Raw genomic sequence first — 25,523 nt, 5'->3', positions numbered from 1 at the left:
TCTAGTCCTGGCTCCGCCACTTGTCTGCTCTGTGACCTTGGGGAAGTCACTTCACTTCCCTGTGCTTCGCTCGCCTCATCCGTAAAATGGGGATTAAGAGTGTGAGTCCCACTTGGGGCGGGGACTGTGTCCAGCCTGATTACTTTGAATGTACCCCAGCACTTAAAACAGTGCCTGGTACCTAGTAAGCGCTTAACAAATACCATAAAAAGTTTGGTGTTATGAGTCTCGACCATATAATTCCCCTTTCCTTCCACCCTGAAGATCCCGTCTTCTCAGCACCCCAAGTAAAAATGATAATAATTGGGTTGTGGGCAGAGAACGTGTCTACCAACTCTGTTGTATTGTACTCTCCCAAGCACTGAATGGTATTTGTTAAGCACTTACTATATGACGTGCAATGGAGTAGATACAAAATAATTAGGTTGCACACACACACCCTTTCCCATATGGAGCTCACAATCTGAGAAGGAGGGAGATTAGGTATTTAGTCCCCTTTTATATTTGAGGAAACAGAGGCCAAGTGAAGTGGCTTACCCAAGGCCACACAACAAACAAGTGGCAAAGCCGGGATTAGAACTCAGGTCCTCTGAGTCCCAGACCTGTGCTCTTTCCACTAGGCAAGACTGCTTCTCTGTGCTACTCTGGAGAAGGTCCCTGTTCTGAGGGCTGCCTCTCTGGCCTACGGCAACGGGACAGGAAAGGTGAAGTCTAGTGAGATCCCCTCCCGCTGCCATCACGATGCAGTAAATGCATGAATGACCATTCTGACCGGTATAAAACATTAACAACCACTGAATTGAAGCAACACGGCCTATGAGGTAGCAATGTGACCTATGAGGAAGCAGTTTGGTCAAGTAGAAAGACCAAAGGCCCGAGAGTCATGAGAATCCGGCTCTGCTGTGTGGCCTTGGGCATATCACTTAGCTTCTCTGTGTCTCAGTTTTAATCTGTAAAATGCAAAGATCTAATTTGATCGTATCCATCCCAGTGCTTTTTAGAGTGCCTGGCTCATAGAAAGTGTTTAACAAATGCCACAGTAATTATTAACATGGAGATTCAACGCCTGTTCTCCCTCCCCCTTCATTTTCCTCTATAAACAGGTTGTGGGCAGGGAATGTGTCTATCAACTCTGTTGTATCATAATAATAATAATAATAATAATAATGGCATTTGTTAAGCACTTACTAGGTCGGGTTGGACACAGTCCCTTGTCCTACATGGGGTTCAGAGGCCTTTCCAGACTGAGCTCCCCTTCTCCCTCTACTCACTGTACCGCCCCCCTTCTCCTCTCCGCAGCTAAACCCTCTTTTTCCCCCCATTTCCCTCTGCTCCTCCCCCTCTCTCTTCCCATCCCCTCATCACTGTACTCGTCTGCTCAACTGTATATATTTTCATTACCCTATTTATTTTGTTAATAAAATGTACATTGCCTTAATTCTATTTATTTGCTATTGTTTTAATGAGATGTTCACCCCCTTGATTCTATTTATTGCTATTGTTCTTGCCTGTCCGTCTGCCCCCGATTAGACTGTAAGCCCAAAGGGCAGGGACTGTCTCTATCTGTTACCGATTTGTACATTCCAAACGCTTAGTACAGTGCTCTGAACATAGTAAGCGCTCAATAAATGCTATTGAATGAATGAATCCCCATTTTACAGATGAGGTAACTGAGGCACAGGGAAGTTGAATGTGAGCCCGTCATTGGGCAGGGATTGTCTCTATCCATGTCTGAATTGTATATTCCAAGCGCTTAGTACAGTGCTCTGCACATAGTAAGCACTCAATGAATACTACTGAATGAAATGATTTGTCCAAGATAAGTGGAGATAAGTGGCAGAGTCAGGATTAGAACCCATGACCTTCTGATTCCCCGGCCCGTGCTCTACTACACCATGCTGCTTCTACTCTCCGAAGCGCTCAGTACAGTGCTCTGCATACATTTAGTGCTGAATATATAAATCAAAGGTTTGATTGGGGATGGAGCCAGCTGTAACCAGAGTGAATTACTGAGTGGTGCTGAGTCCACGTAAAGCTGAGTCACATAAATGTAGCCACAGAAAAAGAGTGACCCTTTCTTCAGTTCTGCTTATCGATAACGGTGAACCCTGTCAGAATCTTTATGCTAGTTAAATGACTCACTATTGGAGAAGAAAGAGAATCAGCATGGCTTAGCAGATACAGCACCAGCCTGGGAGTCAGAGGACATGGGTTCTAATTCTGACTCCGCTAGGAGTCTGCTGCGTGATGTTGGGCAAGTCACTTAAGGTAACTGAGGCGCAGAGAAATTATCTGTAAAATGGGGATTGAGACGGTGAGTCCTATATGGGACCTGGACTGTGTCCAACCTGATTCGCTTCTATCTACCCCAGCGCTTTGTATAGTGCTTGACACATAATAAGAGCTTAACGATAGTATTAAAAAAAAAAAGGGTAGGCTCCAAATTTTGGGATATTTTTGGTTTGGTGGACCCTGGCTAGAAAACTAATAGATACTGCCAGAAATAGCCCTCAAAAGTCACAGTGGAGCCCCACTCATTCATTCAATCGTATTTATTGAGCACTTACTGTGTGCAGAGCACTGTACTAAGTGCTTAGAATGTACAATTTGGCAACACATAGAGACAATCCCTGCCCAACAACGGGCTCACAGTCTAAAAACGGGCTCAGTGGTATTTATTGAGCACTTACTGTGTGCAGAGCTCTCAGAGCTACTGCACTAAGCACTTGGATGAGTACAGTAATGTTGGTAGACACGATCCCTGCCCACAAAGAGCTTGAAATCTAGTGAGAGAGGTAGATAATAAAATGAATTACACTGGATTTGTCCATGGGTGGTGGACAGGGTTTGGGATGAAGGAAATTGCCCAGCCTTAATTGAAATGCCTGAAGGCTAGGGATTATGTCTGTGTATTCATTTCTGATAGCACCAAGTGCGAGGATATATGAAGTCAGGGCCACCTTGCTTTACTCCAATGGGAAAGGTAATCAGATCAAACAAAGCACTTCCAGACCAGCTATGCCATAGGATCTTGAGGAAGTGAGCCTGGGCTGGTAAATGGCTTGTACTTACCTGCAAGGCTTAACTAGGAACAGGATGGTTCTGTCAATCGGAACAGATTCAATGACGTTCCCAGCCACCAGCAGAGATGGCCCAAAAGTCCAGATGCCACAGCCTGGAAATCTCCCTCAAGAGGTGCATATCGATCGTCACAGGAGGCGGATTATACAAGGAATCTGTCTTGATTATGAGAAACGATCTCCCTGGAACAGCCAGTCAGCCACGCAGCCACGATGACAGCCGGGGACGCACATTACTCTCCCGGAAAGGTCAATCCAATAGGATGTAGGTTTGCATTCGGGCCAAGTCATGGTCACTCCATCACTTCACTCTATTCTCACTGCCCTGTCAGCTTTGTAATGGCTTTGCCCCCCTCAATGGCTCTCCTCCGTTGGTCCCCCTACACTAGACCGATACGCTAAATTAGGGCAGCCGGAGGTTGCTGAGGATGGCGGGATCATCACAAATGATAAACAGTGTCAAAGACAATTAGGGAGCCATGGAGTTAAGCATTCTTTCCTTGCCAGAATATGGAACGGGGCCTGGAAATGGTTTCTTAACGAGTCCAGCTCCTCCAACGACTATACGGAAGCTAGTTTGGGGCTCACGGCCGCAGTCAACTCTCCTCCCTCTGGCCCACTCCACATATTTGGCCTAGAATGCTGATTTCACTAACACGAAATCCTGTCAGTTCAACCTTCACTACATTGCTAAAATCTGCCCTTTCCTCTCCATCTAAACTATTACTTTAATCCTATCCTGCCTTGATCATTGCATCAGCCTCCTTGCTGACCTCCCTGCCTCTCCCCGCTCCAGTCCATACTTCACTCTGCTGCCTGCATCGTTTTTCTACAGAAAAGTTCAGGCCATATTTCCCCACCCCTGAAGAACCTCCAGTGGTTGCCCATCCAATTCCACATCAGACAGAAACTCCTCACCATTGGCTTTAAAGCAGTCAGTTACCCTGCCCCCTTCTAGCTGGTCTCCCTACTCTCTTCCTACAACCCAGCCCACACCCTTCGCTCCTCTAATGCTAACCTACTCACTCTATCTTAATCTCCTCTATCTTGCTGCTGACCTCTCGCCGACATCCTGCCTTTGATATGAAGAAGGAGGGCACTCTATGCCAGATAATTACTCCCACTTCAAAGCCTTATTGAAGGCACATCTCCTCCAAGAGGCTTTCCTTCACTAAGCCCTCTTTTTCTTCCACTCCCTTCTGCGTCACCCTGACTTGCTCCTTTAATTCATCATCCCTTCCAAGCCAAAAAGAACTTTATGTACATATCGGTAATGTATTGATTTATATTAATACCTCTCTCCCCCTCTAGAGTATAAGCCCTCTGTGGGCAGCGAATGTGTCTGTTACATTATTTTATCGTACTCTCTCAGCACTTAGTACAGTGCTCAGCACACAGTAAGTGCTCAACTGCCAATTCGGTACTTGGGAAATATTTAACCATAAGACTGGTCTTTGTGTATGTGTCAGTGAGCACTGCTGTTGGTTCAGTGGAGCGAGCACTGCTCTAGGTATGGGAAGATGTGGGTTCTTATCCCAGTTCTTCCCACAGCGAACAACGGCATATTCATTTTGTAATAGAATGTATCTCTGACTACCTACTCATTCATTGCACTCCGTGCCTCAGCGGGAACAGGACAGGCAAGGGCAAGAGAGAGTACAGGTAGCTCATTTTCTGCCCAGATTCATGGTCCTTGATCAATCGATGGTCTGAGAACCTCATCTTTTTGGGAAACTCCTTTATATGCTAGTCTATGCCTAGATTATGCTAGTCATACCTAAATTATGAGTCTGCTGAAGGCAAGGAACAAGCCTTCCCTCCTTCTGCACACCCAAATTCTATTCTCAGCTAGAAGCAGAATGGCTTAGTGGAATGAGCACTGGTCTGGGAGGCAGAAGGACCTGGGTTCTAATCCCAGCTCCACCACTTGTCTGCTGTGTGAATTTAGGCAAGTCACTTCACTGGGCCTCTGTTACCTCATCTGTAAAATTGGGTTTAAGACTGTGAGCTCTATGTGGGACAGCAACTGTGTCCAACCTAATTATCATATAACTACCCCAGTGCTTAGTACAGTGCCTGGCACCTAATAAGTGCTTAATAAATACCATAAAAAAAACTGACAGCCCCATACCTGGTTGATATTAATCAAAATACAGCTCCGAGTAAAAGATACCTTTTCAATTGAGAAGCAGCACGGCCTAGTGCAAAGAGCATGGGTCTGGGAGTCAGAGGACCTGGATTCTAATCCTGCCTCTGCCATTTGCTTGCTGTGTGACCTTGGGCAAGTCCCTTAATTTCTCCATGCCTCCGTTTCCTCATCTGTAGAATCGGCATTAAAATTCCTGTTCTCCCTCTCCTCTAGACCACGGAGGCCAAAGTGGTACAGGGATTGAATCTAGTCTGATTAACATTTCTCTACTCTAGTGCTTTGATAGTGCGTGGAAAGCAATCAATCAATGGTATTTAGTGAGCGCTTACTGTGTGCAGAGGACTGTATTAAGCACTTGGGAGAGTACAATAGAATTAGTGGATACGTTCCCTGCCCGTAATGAACATACAGTCTAGAGGGACATCTAAGTGCTTAATAATTGCCATTATCAATATTAAATTATTAATACTATAATTGAATAATCATATTTAGCCTGTCTGCCCCTTTACACCACAAGCTCCTTATGACCAGGACAATATATTTTTCTTCCTTTGTAACTCCCACTGTACCTAGCCTAACTGCTCAAAACTGTTACTGGCAGAAAAAAAAACACCTTTTCAGAAATATTTTATACACATGAGGTTTGATTCTCTTCTTTGGACCCAGGAGGATGACGAGTTAACTTACTGGGCTCACATCTCCCTCTGTCTTTACTTACTCTTGCCTTACAAGATTCCAGAAGAAGGGATTTCCCAGTCTTTAGTAGTAATCTTGTGTTTGGTTGTCTGCTGAGTCTTGGGTGGAGAGAGAAGATTGGATTGGCAGTTAGGAAACTGACATTCTAAGCCCAAGCCTGCCACTGATGTTTGCCACTGAGTGCTGGTTAATTATGGACAAATTCTTTGACCTCTCTGGGCCTTTATCTATCTGTAAAATACAGATTGTAATATCAACCCCTCTCTCAGTTCAAACTCTCAACAACCTATGATAAAAATCCAGGACATTATTGTATTTGGGTTGCCCTTTCTCACGTCTAACTGAAAAGGTTAAGTCTTTTCCCTTTTGCCTTTCCTCAGCAGAAACGGCGGGAGGCATCAATTCTCCAGGCTGTGTTTCCAAGTTGCTTAATCCATCGCTTGTTTTAGATGAATAAGTGCCAGGACCCGCCTCCCTAACCACTGCCTCTCCTGGTGGGTTCTGGGGTGAGGATCAGTGAGGGGGTTAATTACAATCTCTTCCACTCAGGGCACTGATGATGGGCAGTTGTGTTGCTGATTTGGAAACAGTATGCTGAGCAGACGGTGGTAAAACACTGATTTATTCAAAGGAGTTGCTGGGATTGGAGCCAAACTTTCTCTTTCCAAGGGGCACCTCAGTACCCAGCAGTCAGCAGATAAAAGTGCATCTCGACCTACACGTCTCACAAGACCCTCAGCCAAAGGCCTCTCCGCTCTTGGGGCCCTGCCCTCTGTTGACTCTAGGTAGAAATTTCAGAGCTTGGAGTTGTCACCTGTGACATCCCCAGGCACAAAAACAGGCCAGGAGGAGATCCTGCTTATTCCCTTCTCCTATTTGCTGCTCCCAATTCCTCAAAACTGGCAGCCTTCCCTGAAGACCACTGGGCAACACTCCAAATCGTCACCGGGTTAAGTGCAACTCACTCCACTGGGCAATTGTCCAATTTCTCTCTGGACTAATCCGACTCCGCCCCTAAATCAGGTAATCCCAGAATCCGTCTCCACTCTTCTCCCTTTCCTCTCCCCTTCTCCCCCGACCCTGATCGCCAGGCTCGAATCCTGGAAAGGCAGGGCTCAGTCTTTCCATTCTCCTGTGGGGCAGAGAGGGAATATTAAGAGAGGGGGTTCAGTGTAGAAGGATCTCAAAAACCCGCACTTAAACCTGAAATGCTCCGACCTGAGTGACATGTCAGGGGAGGGAAGGGTACAGATAGCTTCTCTTTCTATGTCCTTACTTGGTAGACCACCTAATTTGCGAGACAGAAGTTTTTCCTCTGGTTCTTGCCTAACTGGAGCTGTTCATCAATGCAGCTTCATGGGAAGGGGCAGCAGATCTTTGGTGTGTGGGGGAGGGAGTGTCTGAGTAGTGGGGAGGCATGGGATCGGAAGGGAAAAGGAAGTGGGCAGCCATAACCTGAAACCCATCCTGACCCCAGAGGCCCCCCTGCTGCAGTCAGGAAGGTTTAGCCTCGTAGATGAAAACAGCAGCCCCTGGACCAGGCCTTACCTTCAATCTTAACTCCCACTGACCATTCATTCATTCAATAGTATTTATTGAGCACTTACTATGTGCAGAGCAGTGTACTAAGCGCTTGGAATGTACAATTTGTTAAGCGCTTACTCTGTGCATAGCACTGTTCTAAGTGCTGGAGAGGATACAAGGTGATCAGGTTGTGCCACATGGGGCTCACAGTCTTAACCCCCATTTTACAGATGAGGTAACTGACGCACGGAGAAGTTAAGTGACTGGCCCAAAGTCACACAGCTGACAAGCGGCTGAGCGGGATTTGAACCCATAACCTCTGACTCCCAAGCCTCTTTCCACTGAGCCACGCTGAATCATGGTCAACTCCCTCTCAGGGGTGCTGGGATTCAATGCTACTAGAGACAGGCAGAGGGAGAAAACAGGTAACAATAACAATTGTGGTGATGAGAAGCAGCACTGTCTAGTGGAAGGAACATGGTCCTGGGAGTCAGAGAAGCTGGGTTCTAATCCCCGCTCTGCCAAATGCTTCTCCTGTGACCTTGGGCAAGTCTTTGTACCGCAGTTCTCTTGTTCTCCCTCCTACTTAGACTGTGAGCTCCATGCAGGACAGGGACTGTGTCCAACCTAATTCACTTCTATCTACCCCAGCATTTAGAACAGTGTTTGACATATAATAAGCACTTAAATACCATTGTAAACAAACTGTTAAGCACTTAGTGTAAGTCAAGCACATCCTAAGTCCTGGGGTAGACCCAAGGTAATCAGGTTGGACACGTAGGTAACTATTGCCTTTTACCGTGGTGAGGTCCATCCTGGGGTCGGGGAGATGGTAAATTGAAGCATCCATTATGCAGCCAAAGGAGTTGGGTGTGTAATTCAATGCCTCCCAAGAATGGATGATGTATTGGCCATCCTCTTATTGGCCTCTCCCAAGCACTTAGTACAAGTGCTCTGCATATGGTGAACGTTCAATAAGGATGACTGATTAAATGATCCTAGTTTTTCTTGCACCCCAGCCCGTTCTTTCTGTCTTACTGCTGCTACTGTGATAAGCTTCTGGGTCACGCAGGACACAACAGGCTTGCCAAATAAATTTTGGGCAGCAAAATTCCAAGCCATTTAGGGCAACCTTACAAATAAGGAGAAAATATGACCAGCCTTTCTTCTGTCCAGCCCGCCACTCCCCCACACACCACCCCTACTGACCCCACTGTGGGGACAAAGGTTAACAGGTAAATGAAGTTAGCAATTTTACTGATTACCTGGATTGTGTTGTCTTACCCTAGGCCAGCGGCTACTTGCAAGGCTCATTTAATAAGTTTTTAAATCCACTAAAAAGTGGGGCATGGAATAAGTGATTAAAAAAACCCTCCAGTGCCTTTGGTTAAACACCCTAATATAAATGATTAAAAATAGCTAATCTCCTAATGAGCAGGGAATTTTTTTTTTTATCGATTCAGTAATTACAAAATATATTGTAAAATCAATGTAAAATACTCTTGAAGTTCATATTGATTGGCTGGCTCTGATAAAATGATATTGAACAAAGGCTATATATCTCAAAGTGTAAATTTAAGCTAAATCTATTCCAGTCTGTTAGAAATGTAAATACAAGAATGGAACAACCCATTTATTGTGGCATCTAATCTGGGCTCTGCTCTTGCATAATTTCCATAGAATCAGTTCTAACTTTGGAAGCTATAGTTAATGAAACATAAGACTATTACTCCCCAGTGTATTTAAGTTTTCAGGCCTTTAAACAATAATTAATTAGGATTATATGACAAGAGAAGAATTTCCACTAGGAAAAGAAAAACTAATAGTTTCTCTCAACAAATGACGCCGAAACTCTTATTGACTCAATTTAATTTGTCCAATCTTCCCACCCAGGCTTCTCCGTCAGTAATTATTGGCTTTAAATACTTTCTACCAAGGAATGAGTTGCATTTTAAGTCTGCCACCTCTCAAGGTCCCAGACTTCAAGGGGCACTATAAATGTTCATGTATAGAAATAAATCCAAAGTCATTTTCATAGCCTCGTGATCAGCGCAATAATGTGGGTACTAGCAGAGATAGTTTTGTTGTTTGGATCAGCTGAAAGAGGGATACAGACAATTTTTTCTTTTTTTTCCTATGAGACGATGTCTTCAAAAACAGCTCCCATTTGGACTGGGTTCTGCCTGAATGATATTTCCTGAATATGCCACCATGTTCCCTCTTCCCTTTTTGGGAAAAAAAAACGGGTCTTTATATAGAAGCAGCTGTGTCTAGGAGAAAGAGCAGGGGCCTGGAAGACAGTGGACCTGGGTTCTAACTCCGGGTCTGCCATATGTTTGCTGTGTGACCTAGGGCAAATCGCTTAACTTCTCTGTCTCAGTTGCCTCATGTGCAAAATAGAGATTAAATCCTACTCCCTCCTACTTCGACTGTAATAATAATAATAATGTTGGTATCTGTTAAGTGCTTACTATGTGCCGAGCACTGTTCTAAGCGCTGGGGTAGACACAGGGGAATCCCCATTTTACAGATGAGGGAACTGAGGCGCCGAGAAGTTAAGTGACTTGCCCAAAGCCACACAGCTGACAAGTGGCCGAGCCGGGATTTGAACCCATGACCTCTGACTCCAAAGTCCGTGCTCTTTCCACTGAGCCATGCTGCTTCTCCAAGCCTCATGTAAGCCTCATGTGGGACAGGAACTGTGTCCAACCTGATGAATTTGTATCTACCACAGAGCCTAAACAGTGCTTGGCACATAATAAGCACTTAACAAGTACAATGATGATGATAATAATAACGATAATATTTTGTTGAACTAATGCAGTTCTGACTTGGACTCTATAGCCTTAGATCCCTCATCCTCCATGTTTCACTGGAAATTTAAATTGTTTCAAATCAAGAACAGAGGGTAACAAGGAATTCCTTGAAAAATGAGAAAAATGAGTAGACCTTTGATCTCCTGTGAATACTTTCCCCTCTCTGACCATTGTTTTTTTTCCCCCTAGGATTCTACACATTTTCTTTCTCCTTCACCCTTTCTTCCTCCCTCCCCCTCTGCCCTCCAAAGTTCTGGGAAACTGCAAGTAAATAGACATAGAGGAGGGAGAAAGGAAAAATATGGAAGAGAAAGGGCGGGAGAGGGAAGCAGAAGAAGGAAGAAAGGAGGGAAAGAGGAAACAGATGAAAAAAAACCTTCCAAACAAACCATTTGAAATTTAAAAGCTAAAGGCAGAGTAAGGAAGCTGACATGAATCAGGGCTGTCCGTCTATTCTGTCAGTAACAAGAGTTCCCGGAGAAGACCCTGCAGGGGAACTTGTTTTCTGTGAGCTCACAAACTTTCATGCCTGCATGGGCCTCTCCCTCAGATGTTTATGTGAGATTTGGTGTCTGCTCTGCTCTTCGCGGACCTAAGCCAAAGCCTAATATTTTTTGGGAAATATCTTTTTCCAAAAAGAAAAAGAACCCAAAAAACACATCCCTCTCAGGCTCAACAAGTAACCAATCCTCACCATCAGTTCTCATTCTAGCAGCGTTGGAAATATTGAAAATGGAGAATCCTGGAACGTGCAGTAAGTGCAACTGTATCCACCCCAGCGATTAGAACAGTGCCTGGCACATAGTAAGCGTTTAACGAAACCATGATTATTAATTATTAACAACCAAGTTGGTTGAGATAGAGCTCAGAACAAGCTTGAGAAGCAGTGAGGCCTAGTGGAAAGAGCAAGGACCTGGGGGTCAGAGAACCTGGGTTCTCATCCCAGTTCTGCCATTCACTTGCTTTGTGACCTTGGGCAAGTCACTTAACTTCTTTGTGCCTCAGTGTCCCTATCTGTAAAATGGGGATTAAATCCTACTCTTTCTCCCTTAGGCCATGAGCCCGACATTGTGTCCAACGTGATGATCTTGTATCACTCTAGCAGTGTTGGGACTATTGAAAATGGAGAATCCTCGAACATGCAGAATGTGAAACCTAGTTGGTTGAGGTAGACCTCATAAGAAGCTTGAGAAGCAGTGTGGCTTAGTGGATAGAGCTTGGGCCTCAGAGTCAGTAGGACCTGGATTCTAAACCTGGCTCCACCACATGACTTCTGTGTGACCTTGGGTAAGTCATTTAAGTTCGCTGGGCCTCAGTTACCTCATCTGTAAAATGGGGATTAAGAATGTGAGCCTGAGCTCTTTACCATCTCTCCTAAAGCATGTCCTCTCCCAAACTTTCCCATCACTGTAGACAGCACAACCATCCTTCTTGTCTTACAAGCCCGTAACCTTGGTGTCATCCTTGACTCGGCTCTCTCATTCAACCCACCTATCCAATGTCACCAAATCCTGTCAGTCCCACCTTCACAACATCGCTAAGATCCGCCCTTTCCTCTCCATCCAAACGGCTACCACATGAGTGTAATCACTCATTTTATCCCACCTAGATCACTGCATCAGCCTCCCTTCTGACCTCCCAACCTCCTGCCTCTCCCCACTTCAGTCTATACTTCACTCCTCTAGCCAGATTATCTTTCTACAAAAATGCTCAGGACATGTCACCTGGAGGGCCTCAAACACCTCCAGTGGTTGCTTAACCACCTCCATGTCAAACAAAAACTCACTATTGGCTTTAAAGGTCTCCATCACCTTACCCTCTCCTACCTCACCTCCCTTCTTTCCTTCCTCAACGCAACCTATACACTTCGCCCCTCTGGTGTTAATTTCACCGAGCCTGTTCTCACATGCCTCATCGGCGATTCCTGGCCCACGTCCTCTCTCTGGCCTAGAACACCCTCCCTCCTCAAACCCTCCAGACAATCACTCTCCCCCCTTTCAAAGCCCCGCTGAAGGTGCATCTCCTCCAAGAGGCCTTCCCAGACTAAGCCCCTCTTTTCTTCAGCTCCCACTCCCTTCCGTGTCACCTTGACTCGCTCCCTTTGCTCTTCCCCCCGTCCCCACCCCACAGCACTAGTTTATAAATCTGTAATTTTATTTATTAAAATTGATGCCTGTTTACTTGTATTGATGTCTTGATGCCTGTTTACTTGCACTGATGTCTGCCTCCCCGCCTCTAGACTGTGAGCTCATTGTGGGCAGAGATTGTCTCTCTTTATTGTTGTATTGTACTTTCCCAAGTGCTTAGTACAGTGTTCTGCACACAGTAAGAGCCCAATAAATATGATTGAATGAAAACACGATTCAGGGTGTCCAATCTGATTAGGTTGTATCTACCCCAGTGCTTAGAACAGTGCTTGGCACATAGTAAGTGCTTAACAAGTGCCGTGATAATTATTATTATTTTCTACCCCAGCACTAGTACAATGCTTGTCATATAGTAAGTGCATAATAAACAGCTAATCAATCAAGGGTGTTTACTGAACACATACTCAGTCCAAGGCACTGTTCTAAGCATTTGAGAGAATATATCAGAAACAAAACATACTTTCCCCGTCCTCAAGAAGCTCACCATCTAAATCACTGTTCAGGGTTGAGCTATAAGTGTCTGTATCGTTCACTGAGTTTCAGAAAGACTTATGGCAACTACGCCAATCTGGGTGCTACCCAAAAATGAACATTTTGGGGACTTAATTTGCATGAAGGCCCTTCATGTACTGAGAGCCTCAATCAGGTATACACTGATGAGTGTGGTGGGACAGTAGATTAGCTGAGAGACAGAATGGAGAATCAAAATGATATTTACATGAACATCAATCCCGGCTCTGCCACGTGTCAGCTGTGTGACTGTGGGCAAGTCACTTCACTTCTCTGCGCCTCAGTTACCTCATCTGTAAAATGGGGATTAAGACTGTGAGCCCCACGTGGGACAACCTGATTCCCCTGTGTCTATCCCAGCGCTTAGAACAGTGCTCTGCATAGAGTAAGTGCTTAAATACCAACATTTTTTTTTAATCAAATAACTTCAACAATAAACAGTTTCTTTATATTACTAATGCAGCTATTTATTCTCAGGGATCTATATACATAGCAGAGTAGCCCCACTATTACCTAAAACAAACAGTAAAGGAGATATAATATTATTAGTAAAGCAAACACTCCAATAGCTTACTTTAAGGGCTTGGACCATTAAGCCCTTGTGTCATAAGCTGTTCAATCTGCTCTGTTCCAACAGCTCATATTCCAAGGGTTGAAAAGATCTGAATAATTAAGACACAAGATGCACTGAAGTCTAAAAAAATTGAGAAGCAGCAAAGCCTAGTGGAAAGAGCTCAGGCCCAGGAGTCTGAGGACCTGGGTTCTAATAATAATAATAATGTTGGTATTTGTTAAGCGCTTACTATGTGCAGAGCACTAAGCGGTGGGGGAGATACAGGATAATCAGGTCATTCATTCATTCAATAGTATTTATTGAGCGCTTACTATGTGCAGAGCACTGTACTAAGCGCTTGGGATGAACAAGTCGGCAACAGATAGAGACAGTCCCTGCCGTTTGACGGGCTTACAGTCTAATCGGGGGAGACGGACAGACAAGAACAATGGCAATAAATAGAGTCGAGGGGAAGAACATCTCGTAAAAACAATGGCAACTAAATAGAATCGAGGCGATGTACAATTCATTAACAAAATAAATAGGGTAACGAAAATATATACAGTTGAGCGGACGAGTACAGTGCTGTGGGGAGGGGAAGGGAGAGGTGGAGGAGCAGAGGGAAAAGGGGAAAATGAGGGTTTAGCTGCGGAGAGGTAAAGGGGGGATGGCAGAGGGAGTAGAGGGAGAAGAGGAGCTCAGTCTGGGAATGCCTCTTGGAGGAGGTGAGTTTTAAGTAGGGTTTTGAAGAGGGAAAGAGAATCAGTTTGGCGGAGGTGAGGAGGGAGGGTGTTCCGGGGCCGCGGGAGGACGTGACCCGGGGGTCGACGGCGGGATAGACGAGACCGAGGGACGGCGAGGAGGTGGGCAGCAGAGGAGCAGAGCGTTGCGGGGTGGGCGGTAGAAAGAGAGAAGGGAGGAGAGGTAGGAAGGGGCAAGGTGATGGAGAGCCTCGAAGCCTAGAGTGAGGAGTTTTTGTTTGGAGCGGAGGTCGATAGGCAACCACTGGAGTTGTTTAAGAAGGGGAGTGACATGCCCAGATCGTTTCTGCGGGAAGATGAGCCGGGCAGCGGAGTGAAGAATAGACCGGAGCGGGGCGAGAGAGGAGGAAGGGAGGTCAGAGAGAAGGCCGACACGGTAGTCTAGCCGGGATATAACGAGAGCCCGTAACAGTAAGGTAGCCGTTTGGGTGGAGAGGAAAGGGCGGATCTTGGCGATATTGTAGAGGTCATCCCACGTGAGGCTCACAGTTAATCCCCATTTTACAGATGAAGTAACTGAGGCACAGAGAAGTGAAGTGACTTGCCAACAGTCACACAGCTGACAAGTGGCAGACCCGGGAATCCAACCCATCACCTCTGACTCTGAAGCCCAGGCTCTTTCCACTGAGCCATGCTGGTTCTAATTCGAATGCAATCAATTGTTTGCTGTGTGACCTTGAGCAAGACTTAACTTCTCTGTTGCCTAAGTTTCTTTAACTGTAAAATGGCGACTAAGGCTGTGAGCCCATGTGGGACATAGATTGGGTCCAACCTCTTAATCTTGTATCAAATCCAGCCATTAGTACAGTGCCTGGTATAAAGGAAGTACTTAAATACCCTAAATAAAAAGTCTGCTGAGCACTTTGGAAGGGGTTGTCAAACAATGATATTTACTGAGCACTTTGTGCGAAGCACTCTAAGCACATTTGGAGAGTAAAATATAGTTAGTAGACACAATCAGTTTCCTCAGTGAGCTTAGGTAAGGAAAGCAATTCCTCCCTCTGAGGAGGAAAGGAGCAAATGTCACAAGGCCATCAGTCACTAGCCCTCTCTGTCTTTGTGTGGAGGGACACTTTCTCTACCCACCTCGATGGCACTGCTGGTATGATCTCCTCCAAGCTCTACTCCTCTCTGAAACCAGGCGGACCACAGAGATGCCCAAACCTCAGTCCTGGGCTTACTTTTTTTGTTTTTTGCTTTGTTTGATAAACTGGGCCTGGCCACAAGACCCAATCAAGAACAGATGCATTATATGAGATGATTTTAGGTCCAAATTTCAAAGCCCAACTTGGGGGCCAGAGGTGGAAAGGGAGAGAAATCCCCAAAACCTGGGTGCCAACACCCCAGCACTGCAAGTTTACCAGGCTCAGGAGAAGTCAATTTATCCCAATGCCACACCAACCCCTGAGAAATCATAGGCTCTGTGGGATGGATGAAAATAAAGATTCCATCAGAAGCCAACAGAGAATTCACACAAGCTCCCTCTCTCCAGCTTCTAGCTTTCCACCTTCCTTGCCATCATCCTGAGGCTCCTCTGTGACTACGCCAGGGCTGCCCACTTTTGGGAAAACTGTGGGGGTGTGGACTCCCTTCTTAACTGCCTTCTCAATATTTATTAGGTGATCTTTGGATGAGTGTTTATTCCTTAATTTATCTATACCCTATGCTGCGGAATCCATTCAACAGGCATTCTTCAACAGCCAAAGCTTTAACCGGCTGCTGGGACAACCAGAATGCAATGCAGATGTGGCTCATCCTTCAAAGTGAGACACCCCAACCAGGGAGATTAAGGGGGAGGGGTCTTGAGGTCACCTGGACCCAGATCTGTAGTCAGCAGGATAGAGTCCAAAAGATTTTATTGAGCACCTTAAGGTGCGTCAGATGGAGCTAGAAATCCACGTTAGGGAATACGAAGCGTCAGTCATCCGATCGTGTTTATTGAGCGATTGCTGTGTGCAGGGCACTGTACTAAGCGCTTGGGAGAGTACAGTAGAACAATGCAACAGACACATTCCCTGCCCTCAGGGAACTCACAGTCTAGAAGGGGAGACAGACAACAATATAAATAAATTACAGATATATACATAGGTACTGTGGGGCTGGGAGTGGGGAAGAATAAAGGGAGCAAGTCAGGGTGATGCAGAAGGGAGAGGGAGAAGAAGAAAGGAGGGCTTAGTCAGGGAAGGCCTCTTTTTTTTTTTTTTTGAGCGGGGAAGGTAATTTGTTAAGTGCTTACTATGTGCCAGGTGCTGTACTAACTGCTGGGGTAGATACATGCAAATCAGGTTGGACACATTCCCTGTCCCACATGAGGTTGATAGTTTCAATCCCCATTTTACAGAAGAGGTAACTGAGGCACAGAGAAGTAAAGTGACTTGCCCAAGGTCACATGACAGAAAAGGGATTAGAACCCATGACTTTGACTCCCAGGCCCGTGCTCTATTGTGTTATGCTCCTTCTCTTGGTGGAGGAACTGTATCAAAGAGCTAATGGAAACTCGTGGCAGTTATTCAACAAGCTGTAGCTCTTTGAAGACTTTCAACTACTCATGAAAATCAACTTCTCCCATCCAGCTCTTGCTTCTGTAACAGAGTTATTAGATTCCAGCCTAAAATTCCCAATCTCTGCAGGCAACTTGGCTGGTGTGAATTTTTCATTGAAAAGACCAGGTAGGCTTCACCGAAAGGGACCAGGGAACCTCCCCCAGGAGGCCTCTCAAAGGGCAGTGGACGTTCCACAAACTCGCATTAAATTCAATATCTGCATTGCTAAGAAACCTATAATTTCAATCAATATTATTTACGGTGCTCTGACCGTGTGCCGAGCACCTTACTTAGCCCTTGGAAGAGTACAACATAACAGAGTTGGTAGACACATTCCCTGCCCACAAAGATAACTGCGGTATCTATTGAGAGCTTATTGTGTGCCAAGGACTGTATTCAGCACTGGGTTAGATAACAAGATAATCAGGTTGGATACAGTCCCTCTCCCGCAATAGGCTCCCAATCTAAGGGGGATGGAGAGAGGGTATTAAATCTCCATTTTACAGCTGATGAAAATGAGGACCAGAGAAGTTAAATGATTTGTCCAAGGTAACACAACAGGCAGATGGTGGAGCTGGGATTAGAATACAGGTCTAGCTGGACCCTAGGGCAGTGAACTTTGCTACACGGGTCTTGATGACTAAAATCTGAAGAGTTGGGAAGAGCTGGGGGAAGGGGACAGGGGGTTTCCCATAGGAAGAATTGTATTGTAATCCATCAATCAATTGTATTTATTGAGCTCTTATGTGCAGAACACTGTACTAAGTACTTGGGAGAGTATAATACAACAGAGAGTTGGTACTTTCCTAAGTGCTTAAAACCATGTTCTGCACACAATAATAATAACAATGTTGGTATTTGTTAAGCGCTTACTATGTGCAGAGCACTGTTCTAAGTGCTGGGGTAAACACAGGGGAATCAGGTTGTCCCACGCGGGGCTCACAGTCTTAATGCCCATTTTACAGATGAGGGAACTGAGGCACAGAGAAGTTAAGTGACTTGCCCACAGTCACACAGCTGACAAGTAGCAGAGCTGGGATTCGAACTCATGAGCCCTGACTCCAAAGCCCATGCTCTTTCCACTGCGCCACGCTGCTTCTCTAGCACTCAATACCATTGATTGGCTGATCGAACTGAAAGCTGCATGAGCCAGAGAAATGGAATAAATGCTGTAGTTTTCTTCTCAGTTGATCATTCAGTCTTTGCCAAATATGGCTGCTTTTTCCATTCACCCCCAGATGCAAATATTCCCAAACCAGAAAGCCAACCAGGCCTGCCGGCTGAATGCCCCCTCCCCATCTATCGACTGGGGTAAGGAGAATGGGGCTCTGACAGCTGCCACTCATGTCATGCTGAGAATCTGCCCTCTCAGGCCCCGTGCAATGAAACATCTCCTCCTGTCAGCTTAGGGTAACCCCACTGGTGGGACCTAAGAGCCAGCAAATCACATTTTCTCTTCCCCATTGCCCTCCCCCCTTTTTTGTTTTGGTTTCAAAATTGGCTCTGGGGTAATCCTGCCCCTTCATGACAACGTCCAGTGAGACTTTCATCTCTGGTTCTTTCTTGCAACGAAGCCATTTCCAAACCCCAGGTCTACCCCACATTGTCCCCTCCTTCACCATGGCAGCCCTTTCTTTGCCTCTCCGTCTCCTCCACCCCTATCCCTCTCTGGAAGCAAACCCAGCAAAACTAATTTCATTTATTTTTCCGTTTCCATACCCGAGGACGACCTGACACTGTCCCTTCCTCCACTGTGGCAGCCCTTCTTCCTCCTCTCCTTCTCTCTCTCCACCTCCTCAATCCCCGTCCCTCGCTGGAAGCAAACCCAGCAAGACTAATTTCATTTCTTTTTCCTTTAGTTTGTCTATCTGTGACAGCCCTTTTTATGCATTTAATTCATTCTCGATTTCTCATAATCAGAGGGAAGGTATCCCCTAAGGTTAGGAGAGAGCTTGTCAAAAAGGCAGCGTAAATTTGCAGAAGTAATCACCAAGTGTATCTCCACTTCCCTCTGCCCGTGGAACTATTAACTAATATCGCTGTCTAATCTTTTTTGCACTTATTTATTTTGTAGCGAGAAACTAGCGTTATAAACACCCCTACTGTCAAAACTTGTCATCCTCATTACCTCAAGGCGGGCTTCATCTCCGTTCTTCTAATTTCAGAGTTTCTCGAATTCACAGCCGCTGGAAATTGAGTACAAAATCCATTATCATTTGTATATTTTAATTATGCAAATGAGGCAGCTCAGCTGCGATGTCCGGGACCTGCAGGGATGCCTGACTTCATTCTGGGTGATTACAATTTATCCAGTCGAGTCACTTTAATTGTAACAAGCTAATTACATTGTTTCATTTGGCTTTAACAAAAGAAAAGGAGACAGAAAGCTTAATGGTAAAGGCCCGGAATGAAGCCGTTTCTCTCCGATGTGGGGCTGGCACTTCTGAATCAAAGCCGGTTAACCCTCCACCTGCAGAGGCTCAGACCAGAGAGGAAGGGATGGTGGGAAGTGGCAGTCTTTCACAAGTGTTCCTTTCTAGTCAGTTCATTAGCCATCTTGGCTAGGGAAGGGTGGGAAGGCTACCTGGGGGCTAAACATTCCTGAGCATTGGCTAAATAAAAGGGATATGGGGGACTTTAACCCAGACCCTCTAAATAATGATGGTAAAGTGCAGTTGTGCCAGCCACTGCGAATCCAACCCCATCGACGGCCCTCTTCTGGGTTTCTGGATCTTGGGAGAAATAGAGGGTCAGCTCCCAGAGCAGCTCCTTCTAGACTAGCCTCGCAGATGGGTCTTAACTCCATCAGCCCACCAGCGTTTTAGCAGCCTGCCAGATCTTAAAACGGCTCTCTCCGCTCAGACCAGCATCATGGCAACCACGTCCTGGTGGCGGAGAGGGTGAGAGACCTGAAAACCAGCAGGGCCAGGGCGCTGGGACATTTGTTAAACTTGCCTCTCAGTCTGGTTTCGTTCCAGTCCAGCCAAGTTTCTCTCTCTTCCTGGACACGTTCCCTGTTCTTGCATATGGAGGAAATCCAACATCAGATGTGTGATGTGGAGAAAGATCACAGAAGGACAGCAGGTTATACCAAAATCTGACTGAAGACTCTCCTCTCTGACTCTTTTTATGAATGTTCGAGTGGCCTGGAAAGCGACACCTTCCCACCAAGGTGCCCCTTGGGTGAGGAGGGTTGGGAATGGAGAATTTCCAGTCAGCCAGGATGTGATGGCCCATACAGGACTGTTGCTTTGGAACACCACCATCACCCACAAACACAATCCACCATCACCACCTCTATTCTGCTAAAGGGCCATGAAAAATTTAATGCCCTCTGGCTGGCGACAGAGCTCAAGGGAGAGGCCAATTGTCCTCCTGTGCTGGATGTTTCTATTCTCCCTCGTGGTTTTCTTAGCCCTCCAAAGCCACTGCACGATAGGGCGACAGACTGATACAAAGGGTAAAATGAAGATGCTGTTGCCGCTGCCCAAATTTCTAACTCTTCGTAAATTAGAGGCAGATGCCCAGCCACTCATAGCTCCATCAGATGGCTCTATGGAGTAATTATAATACTTTATGGACATTAACTCACTGATTCTCATAATACCCTGGGAGGTAAGAGCTCAGGATCATTATCCTCACTTTAAAGAGACCAAAAAAATCTCATTCCCTCTCACTCTCTCTTATTTTCTCTCTACATTTCTAGAGCACCTGTCACCAGAATTCATTGGACGGAGAAACACCGGGAAGACCTCAGCAAAACAAGAAGATGGATAAGTGAGAGGCAGAGTTTGGGGAAATGGGATAACAATGATGGAAGGAAAGAAGGCATAATGGTGCTCGGGACCAAAGAAATGCATGGATAGAGATGTTATAGGGAAGGATTTAAGGAGCTAAATAGGTAGAGCTCAACTAAGTGAGCTCCAGAGGGAGAAGCAGGAACAGATTATAAATACCTAAAACCTGGGAACTCAGCAGAGGAAAGAATGGCTCAACCTGGCATGAGGCTGTAGTTTCGAATGCTGCAATGAATTTAAGAAGGGGGAAGTTTAGATTGAAGATTAGCAATAGCAATGGAGGAGAAAAATAAACCAGGCAATGAAGCCAACCTCCGGTAACCTTGCGTAATCACCATTTGGAATGTTTAAACCAAATAGAGCCTGGTCTAGGAGGGGGCTGGAGAGAAGAATCCTAGCAGTGATGCCTAGATTAATCAATGAATTGAAAAAGTCAGCAGAACTTTTTGAGTTAAGTGGTTTTTCACTGTTGCCTTGCTTAGAGACAGGGAGATGCATTAGATGACTGTAAGCTTATTTTGGGCAGGGATCATATCTGTTGACTCTGTTGTATTTTACTCTCCCAAGCTCTTAGTACAGAGCTCAAATACCACTGATTGACTGATGACTGAGTGAGGTCCCTGCTATGCTTAAAATATTGACTGTATAAGAACACATGCGAAGCAGTCTGATCCCAATCAAGCCTTTATGAGTCCACTCCCAATCAGTCTGGAGCTTCCCAGGATATGCTGTGAGGAGAACAAGCACAGAAAAAAACACCAAGTCCTGGCTTTTGGGTTCCGGTTGGAAATATTTTCCAAGGACCTCCCTCATCATCATGATCAACAAGAAGTTGCCTCTTGGGTCTATCTCCCATATGCTCTCAAAATCTATACCCTTTTCATGCGTCTTAGGTCTAATTCATTCCTTCTCACCTCTTAAAAATTCTTCCTCCCATTCTCTTCCTTTCCTGTACCAGTCATTCAACCGCATTTATTGAGTGCTTACTGTGTGCAGAGCACTGTACTAAACACTTGGGAGAGTACAATATCTCTGTCCACAATGAGCTTATGGTCTAGAGGGGGAGACAGACATTAATATAAGTCACAGATATGTACATAAGTGCTTTGAGGCTGGGGATGGGGAGTAATGAATAAAGGGAGCAAGTTAGGACAACTCAGAAGGGAGTGGGAGAAGAGGAGAGAAGAGGATTAGTCAGGGAAGACACCTTGGAGGAGATGTGCCTTCAGTGAGGCTTCAGCCTCTCACTCTTCACTGGCTCCAGACTGTGAGTCCATTGTTGGGTAGGGATTGTCTCTACTTGTTGCCTAATTGTACTTTCCAAGCACTTACTACAGTGCTCTGCACATAGTGAGCACTCAATAAATACGATTCAATGAATGAATGCCATCGAACACACCCAAATTTCTTCTCTAACTTCTTTTGGATCCCACAGACCCCTCTAGCTATTACCCAATCTTCCTGTTCCCATTCTTGTCCCGACTCCTTGAACTGATGATTACACCTTCTGTTTTCATTTCCTTGCTACCAACTCTCTCCTAGACCCATTGCAATCTAATTTCTGGGCATTTTACTCACCCGTGATTGCTCCCCGAAATCTCCAGTGACTTCTCTTTATCCAGGTCTATTGGCTTTCACTCTGTCCTAAATCCTCCATAACTTCTCAGCTCCTTCCAGCCCCTTGACCATTCTCTGCTCCTGGAAATGCTCTTCAAAACTTGGTTCTACCAACACAGTATTCTTCTTGTATTCAATCTACAGATGGAGTACCTATCCCACTGCTTAGGTATTTGTTAAGCACATTTAAGTGTTTAAATTCTATAATTTTTGTCATTATACCTTAAAGTCCCTGATGGCAGGGACTGTGCCTTTTACCTCATATTTTTTATGGCATTTACTTATGGCGCTTACTATATACCAGGCACTGTACTTAATGCTGGGGTAGATACAAGTCAAACAGATTATCCCAGATAGGGATCACAGTCTTAATCCCCATTTTACAGATGATGGACAGCATCCCACATAAAGTAGGTGCTCAGTAACTACTAAGGTTTTGTTTGTTGTTTTTTTTACTGAGCCCCCAAGATTATATAACACTGCATTCACTTCTACAAATACATTTTGAAGATGGAAAAAGAGACTCTGCTCTCAGGGCCTTACAACCTAAAAAGGGAGACAAGACAGACAAAAGTACTCCCTATGTAAATAAATTATGGTACTTAAATAGACGCTGATTGACCCAATAGGTCCCTGATTGACCACACCCATTCTTCTTTATCCCTTGTGACACACTCCTCCTTCTCCTCATGTTTTTCTTGTACTATACTATGTACAATGTATGTGCTTTCTGAATACACTTTTCAGTCTTGAAGATGAAATCACGCAAAAGTATAGGGAACCTACCGGCTTGTGAATTCATGTTCTGTAACTAATCTTGGCCTTCAGAAAGACTTCTCCCCATAATTTACCTCATCTGTAAATTGGGGATTAATACTGTGAGTCCCATGTAGGACTGCATCCAACCTGATTAGCCTGTATAATAATAATAATGACAGTAATGGTATTTGTTAAGTGCTTACAATGTGCCAGGCACTATACTAAGCTCTGGGGTGGATACAAGTAAATCGGGTTGAACACAGTCCTTGTCCCACGAGAGGCCCTCAAGGCTCTCCGTCACCTTGCTCCCTCCTACCTCTCCTCCCTTTTCTTTTTCTACTGCCCACCCTGTACGCTCCGCTCTTCTGCCACCCACCTCCTCACCATCTTCCATTCTCACCTATCCCGCCGTGGACCCCTGGGCCACGTCCCCTCGCGGTCCTGGAACACCCTCCCTAAACTAATTCTCGTCCCCTCTTCAAAACCCTACTTAGAGCTCACCTCCTCCAAGATGCCTTCCCAGACTGAGCTCCCCCTTTTCCCTCTGCTTCCTCTGCTCCTCCTCTACCCCCTCTTCACCTCCCCTCAGCTAAGCCCTCTTTTCCCCCCTTTCCCTCTGCTGCTCCCCCTCTCCCTTCCCCTCAGCACTGTACTCATCCGCTCAACTGTATATATTTTCATTACCTTATTTATTTTGTTAATGAGATGTACATCACCTTGATTCTATTTATTTGCTATTGTTTTAATGAGATGTTCATCCCCTTGATTCTATTTATTGCTATTGTTTTTGTCTGTCCGTCTCCCCTGATTAGACTGTAAGCCCGGCAAAGGGCAGGACTGTCTCTATCTGTTACCGATTTGTACATTCCAAGCGCATAGTACAGTGCTCTGCACATAGTAAGCGCTCAATAAATACTATTGAATGAATGAACAATCCCCATTTTACAGATGAGGTAACTGAGGCACGGAGAAATGAAGTGACTTGCCCAAGGTCACACAGCAGACAAGTGGTGGAGCCAGGATTAGAATCCAGGCCCGTGCTCTATCCACTACACCATGCTGCTTCTGCCCCAGAACATAGTGTCTGGCTCCTTCACCGTCTCATTATTTTCCAATCAATCACAATCGTATTTATTGAGCGCTTATTGTGTACAAAGCACTGAACTAAACACTTGGGAAAGTACAGTGAAACAACAGAGATAATAGACTCCTTCTCTGCCCACCAAGAGTTTGCAATCTAGAGGGGGGAGACAGACATTAACATAAATGAATTGTGGACATTTACATAAGTGCTGTGGGGTTGAGGGAGGGGTGAATAAAGGGAGCAAATCCAAGTGCAGTGGTGATGCAGGAGGTAGAGGGAGAAGAGGAAAGGAGGAAAGGAGAAAAGAGGAAATTTGCCTTCAATAAGGCTTTGAAGGTGGGGAGAGTAATTGTCTTTCGGACATGAAGAAGGAGGGTGATGAGGGACAGAGGCAGGATGTGGGTCAGAGATCAGTGGTGAGATAGATGAGATGGAGGTACGATGAGTAGCTTGGCAGAAGAATGTAGCGTATGGGCTTGGTTGAATTAAGAAAAGAGTGAGGTAAGGTAGGAGGAGGCAAGGTGATCGGGGGCTTTAAAGCCAATGGTAAAGAGTTTCTGTTTGATTTGGTAGTGGATGGGCAACCACTGGAGGTTCTTGAAGAGTCGGGAAACATGATCTTAAAGTTTTTCTAAAAGATAAATAAATCTTAAAAATAATCCTGGCAGCAGAGTGAAGTATGGACTGGAGTGGGGAGAGACAGGGAGGTCAGAAAGGAGGCTAATGCAATCGTCCGGGCAGAATAAGTGCTTGGATTAAGGTGGTAGCAGTTTGGATGGGGAGAAAAGGGTGGATTTTCGCAGTGTTGGGAAGTATGAACCAACAGGATTTAGTAACAGATTGAATATGTGGGTTGAATGAGAGAGATGAGTCGAAGATAACACCGAAGTTACGGGCTTGTGAGACAGGAAGGGTGGCGGTGTTGTCTACAGTGTCAGGAAAATCATGGGGAGGACAGGGTTTGGATGGGATGATAAATTCTATTTTGGACATTTTACATTTAAGGTGGCAGTGGGACATCTGCACAGAAGTGTCTTGAAGACAGATTGTGAAGACTCGCCCAACGATTTGCATTTCAAATTATCTAAAGAGGAATGATTCTTCCAAATCACCCAGGTCAAAAATTCACAAATTTCAGTCCTCGGCTCTCAAACAAGTCTCCAAAAGAGAAGATTCATGACAATCCACAACTGATACGAAGGAAAGTCAAGGAAACGATCACTTAGGAAAGGCCACTTCAGACCCCCCATGGGGCTTGGATTTGAACCCAGAGCCCAGCCTCCCCCTTCAGTCAGCCAACCACCAAACCCATCTCACCTTTAAAAAATATCCTTGCTCAACCATTTTATCTACGTGAAGATGCTGTGTGAGGAAAAGCCCAGACCATTGGCTTAGGCAGGACGGCAGAAATTCCATCCTGCCCATCCAAGCCTGCCACACAATAGATGAAGGATAGTAAATAATTAAAGAGAATCATTGTGTAATGG

General features: G+C 45.4%; 1 long non-coding RNA gene across 1 annotated transcript in view; it reads right to left on the bottom strand.

Moving 5' to 3' along the window:
• LOC114810020 overlaps positions 1-25,523 on the bottom strand; it is a 78,035-nt gene that overhangs the window by 8,186 nt on the left and 44,326 nt on the right. Inside the window, exon 2 of the long non-coding RNA XR_003757765.1 lies at positions 18,908-18,965. This is a non-coding gene — a long non-coding RNA (uncharacterized LOC114810020). The remainder of the gene's footprint in view (positions 1-18,907; positions 18,966-25,523) is intronic.

This window comes from Ornithorhynchus anatinus, chromosome 3, assembly GCF_004115215.2.
Source record: "Ornithorhynchus anatinus isolate Pmale09 chromosome 3, mOrnAna1.pri.v4, whole genome shotgun sequence".
Lineage (NCBI taxonomy): Eukaryota > Metazoa > Chordata > Mammalia > Monotremata > Ornithorhynchidae > Ornithorhynchus > Ornithorhynchus anatinus.
The sequence above is the reverse complement of the archived record's forward strand: the minus strand, read 5'-3'. Positions and strand labels throughout refer to the sequence as shown.